This window comes from Chrysochloris asiatica, unplaced genomic scaffold, assembly GCF_000296735.1.
Source record: "Chrysochloris asiatica unplaced genomic scaffold, ChrAsi1.0 scaffold00035, whole genome shotgun sequence".
Taxonomy (NCBI): Eukaryota; Metazoa; Chordata; class Mammalia; order Afrosoricida; family Chrysochloridae; genus Chrysochloris; species Chrysochloris asiatica.
In genome coordinates, this window is record NW_006408553.1 from 4,340,716 (window position 1) to 4,346,338 (window position 5,623).

Sequence of the window (5,623 nt, forward strand, 5' to 3'; positions counted from 1 at the left end):
ACTTTCAGTATTCTCCTCCAACACCATAACTGAAAAGCATAAATTCTTCTACAGTCTTCCTTATTCACTGGGTAGAAAAGGATCATATGCTCTTTCTACCATTTACTACAATGGGTCCTGCATAAATTAATTAGCCTGCTAAGCCTCTTGTTCTTCCTTTAATATGTATGATTAAAACAAAAGATTAAAGAAATACATGTATAACGGATGACATATAATAGCTTAACAAGTACTCATGTCCTTCCTTAACCAGTTCTAGTATCTATCTTTTGTTCTAATGCCATCAGAGATGACAGAAAGGTGGGGCAGCTTTCAGTATTTGGAGAGCTATAATTACAGAATTTGTAAACAATACACAGAGTCAAAATATCCCTTGAAATGAACAGGCAATTCACAAAAGAAGAAACACCACCTAGAAATAAAACTGTAAAATATCCCAACCTTCACTCATAATCCAAGAAGTGCATATTGGCCAAGATTTTCTTAACTCACACCAAGTGCTATCACTGAGTACTGGACTACCGACACTCCATCCATCATACACTCTTCCACAAGTCGTTGTACTGTGGCAGACTGTGATGCTGTGATACTGAAAGCTATTTCACTGGTATTCAAACCCAGGGTGAACAGCGAGCTTTTTAGACTACGAAGAAGGACTTCCAAAAATAATTGATCAGTGTAAATTTTTATGAATAGCATCATAACACTGTCTGATACCGTGACAGAAGATGAGCCCCTCAATATGACTGGAAAAGAGGTGGTGGTGGTGGTTGATGGCTGTGTACCGTGGAGTCGTTCCTGACTCATAGCGACCCCATATAGGGTTTCCAAGGTTGTAAATCTTTACAGGAAATAAAGAAAGCAGCCTTCCAAATAGCAGTCTATGAAGAGAAATGCACTCCTGAGAAAAGGACAAGTAAGCAGGAGAGGCTGGTAGATTCAACCTCTTCAAGATAGAGAGAGTCAGCCAAAATGACTTAAATGGAGTAAAACTTTCAGGACTTTTATTTGCTAATGTGCTGGTGGTGGCTGTGTACCAAAGAGTCAGTTTCAAATCACAGCACCCTTATATAGGGTTTCCGAAGCTGTAAATCTTTATGGAAGCAGCAAGTCTCATTGGAGCAGCTGGTAAGATTCAGTTAGCAGTGCAGCTTGTAATCCACTATGTTACCAAGACTCCTTACCTGGTGTGGCACTGTGGGTTACTGCACTGGACTGCAAAATCGGTTTGAACCAAAAAGTCAGCAGTTCAAGCTCACCAGCCACTTCTCAGAAACCCTATACAGGGTCGTTATCAGTCAGAACTGACTCCACGACACTTAAGAACAACAAACAATGACCACTATAGATAGTCAGGTACTGGGAGGAAAACAACTCCCTGCCCCCTTTAAGATGGAGATATTATATAGAGAGAAGAGCACAGTGGCTCCATATGATAAGCAATGGACTGCAAACCACAAACTCTGCAGTTCAAGTCCGCCAGCCACTCTGCTTCCATGAAGATTTAAAGCCTCAGAAATAATATACAAGGTTGCTGTGAGTCAAAACCAAGGAGCGGCTGGTAGGTGTGAACCACCAAACTTGCGGTTGGCAGTCCAGTCTTTATTCTACAGGATTTGGACACACACATATATATATATATGGTGTAGTAAATTATTTAGTATATATCTTCTAATCTTAGTCTTTGTAACTCTCACCAAATGACTCTTTCCTGATGGGTCTGGGTAAGATAAAGTAGGAGACGGTACTGGTTAATAGGAAAGGATACAGTTGTGATGGCTAACAGTTAATTGTGAGTGTAAAACCTAGGGATTCTAATGTGGGTATAAAACGAGCCATTTCAGAAACAGAATAGGAGGATCTCAATGCCATCAAAAATGCAGAGCCAGAAGGGAGCAAATCCTTTGGACCCTGAGATCCCTGTACACTGAGTCTCCTTGACCCAGGGACAGAAAGCTGTGACACTGGAGGAGTGACAAAGAAGCAGCAGAACCAAGAGCCAGAGAATGAGGCAGAGAGGTGGGCTTCCCAGTCACAGAGAAAATAAAGCTGAGGGACTCTGGACAGGAGATCTGCTTGCAGGGTATCATGTCTCCAGGCATTTAATTAGAGGAGATGGTTTTGCAGACCCACAGAGCTAGAGCCAAGTGCTGACAGGCTGAGACTTATGGCAGATTGGTATGCCTTGTGGACATTTATCAGCATCACTAAAAGAGCTTTGCAACATTGCCCAAATAGAGAGACCTACCTATGGGGCGAGGCTAAGGGGACGGTGCCCTGAGCATTTCTGATTCTGCTTTGTAGCCTGTTAACTTTCCTAATAAACAAACCCCTTACCTGAGAGTATGGTGTGTGAGTTCTCTCTGGCCAGTGAACCCAGTTGAATCAAGAAGGCTGTGGGAGGAATGGTTAGTGTTACATGCTTCACAACATATATATTATTTGTTGTTGTTGTTAAGTGCCATCAAGTCGGTTCTGACTCAGAGCGACCCTGTACAGCAGGGGTGGAAAAGTTTTTTCTGCCAAGGGTCATATGGACATTTATAACATCATTCATGGGCCATACAAAATTATCTACTTAAAAATTCACCTGCTAAAAGTATTAATTTTAAAAATTAGCCTGTTGTATTTGGTCAAACACTTAATTAACTCAGCCCTAATGTGATGGCTGGAACTGAAGTTGCCTTGGCAGGGACAGACCAAATGACTCTGGGGGCGTTATGTGGCTTGAAGGCCAGACATTTCCCACCCGGGTTTCCGAGAAGTTTTTGGTGGGTTAGAACAGCAGACCTTGTGGTTGGCAGTTCAGCATTTATCCTACAGTGCCACACTAGGACTCCATATGTATTACGCTGCTGTTAAGTGCCATGAAGTCAGTCCTGGCTGTATAGGGTTTAAACTGCCAACCTTGGGGTTTGCAGTCCACTGCTGATCCTACAGTGCCATACCAGGAGTCCCATATATTATAGGGTGGCGCTGTGGGTTAATGCACCAGACTGCAAAGCCATTTGAAGTGCAAGGTCAGTAGTTCAAGATCACCAGCCATTCCTGGGAAACCCTATATAGGGTCGCTATGGGTCAGAACTGATTCGACAGTACTTAACAACAATTGTTGTTGCAAGATGCTGTCAAGTCAATTCTGATTCCTAACAACCCTACACACAACAAAACAAAACACTGCCTGGTCCTGCACCAATATCACAATTGTTGTGACTTATGAGCCCATTCTTGCTGCCCCTGTGTCAACCCATATAGTTGGGGGTCTGCCTCTTTTTCACTGACACTTCACTTTACCAAGCATGATGTCCTTCTCCAGCGACTGGTCCCTCCTGATAACATGACCAAAGTATGAGAGATAGAGTTTCTTCAGCCTGGTTTTCTAAAGAGCATTAAGGCTGCACTTCTTCAAAGGCATTTGTTTGTTTTTCTGGCAGTCTGTGGTTTCAATATTCTCCTCCAACACCCTTACTGAAATGCATCAATTCTTCTAAGGTCTTCCTTATTCACTATCCAACTGTCATATGCATATGAAGTGATTAAAAATACCATGGCTTGGGTCAGGTGCATCTTAGTCCTTAAAGTGGTATCATTGCTCTTGAACACTTTAAAGAGGTCTTTTGCAACAGAATTGCCTAATGCAGCAATACAACCTCTGATTTTCTTGACCCAAGCAAAATGAAGTCTTTGACAACTTCAGTCTTTTCTCCATTTATCATGATGTTATTTTTTATACAGTTGTGAATACTTGCTTTCTTTACATTGTGATGTAGTCTTTGATCTTCATTAGTAAGTATCATAAATCTTCACTTCCAGAAAGCAAGGTTGTATCATTTGCATATGGCAGGTTATTAGTGGTGAGTCTTCCTCCAATCCTGATACCATTTAATCCAGCTTCTCAGATTCTTTGTTCAGCATATAGATTGAATAAGCATAGTGAAAGGATACAACCCTGGCACACACCTTTACTGATTAAATATATATTTAGTCAAGAGCATGTGCTCGAGATTTTGACAGTTGGGTTTGAATACCATATTTTACTTACTTACTATGTGACACAAAGTAAATTGTTTAACCTCTTAAGGTTTCAGTTCCTTCAGCTGTAAAGCAGGGATAACAGTATCTACTTCATAGGAATATTTTGAAAAATTAAATAATACTTTAGCCCAGTGCTTGGCACATAGTGTTAGTAGGAGTAATACTGAACACTTCTGTTTCTAGGTCATAGGCTATAGAAACTGATTTTGTTGATCAATAAGCATTAACATTTACTAGTGTAAATCTATTACTGCTGCACTGTTTATAATTGTAAATATCTAGCAACAACCAAGTTGTACATCAACCATGAATTGCATAATTAAACTAAGGTTCATATATGCTGTCTATGTGGCTGTTAAAGAAACTGGGGTAACTCTGATCATGTGATCTAGAAAGATCTGCACAATTGCTAATTAGTTTTTAAGTATAGTATAGAAAATGTTGATGATCTCTTTCATGCATACAGAGGTCAACAGATGAACAGATACCAAAACTGCCATAAAAATGGTTTTTACATGTTTAAGTCTCACAGTACGGCAGCATGGTTAAGAACATGGGCTCTGAAGTCAGACTGTGTCTGGATCGCATCTTATTACTCACTAGCTGTGTGGCAATGGGAAGTTTCCTCACCTGTAAAAAAGGGTTAATAACAGTACCTACTTCTTATGGATTTCTCCAGGATTAAAGGAGGTAATACATCAAAGATCACCTGCTATACAGTAAGCAACCAATCAATGACAGCTGTTCTATTACTAATCATCATGTTTAATAGGTAAACATGGATTATGAGATTACGAACCTTTTTTTGTTTTATGTTGTTGTATGCTGTCAAATCAATTCAGACTCAGAGTGACCCATGTGACTGGATAGAATTGCCCCATAGGGTTTCCTGGGGGAAAAGAGCGCTGGTAGCACTGTGGGATAAGCATTGGACTGCCAATCACTAAGTTGACATTTCAAAACCACCAGCCACTCCATGGGAGAGCAATAAGGTTACCTGCTTCTGTAAAGATTTACAGTTTCGGCGACCCAATATAAGGTCATTATAGGGTCGCTATGGGTCAGAACCGACTCGATGGCACATAACAACAACAACATACTTTCCAACACAGACATGTTAACACAAATGGAAGAGATAAGGAAGTCAAAGAGATGAAGAAAAGATTTCAAAGGACAGCCTGGAAAGACAAAGTCAAGTATTTGAATGAAATGTTTACAGACCTGGAGTGAGAAAATCAAAAGGGGGATTAGTCACAAAACAACTGACATTGATTGGTTGCTTACTGTCTAGCAGGTGATCTTTGCTGTACTCGTTCCTTTAATAATCACAAAATCCTTAAGAAGTAGGTACTATTATTAACTCTTTTTTGCAGGTGAGGAAACTGAGTTCAGCATTTCTCAAGTTGAAAGAACTGAAGGAAAAAGTCAAGCCTTGATTTACATGACTGAAGGATTCTATAGGCAAAATATTGAATGATGCAGAAAGGATCAAAAGAAGATGGAACTATGCGGAGTCACTGTACCAAAACGAAATGGTCAATGTTCAACCATCTTAAGATATGGTCGATATTCAACCGTATTAAGAAGT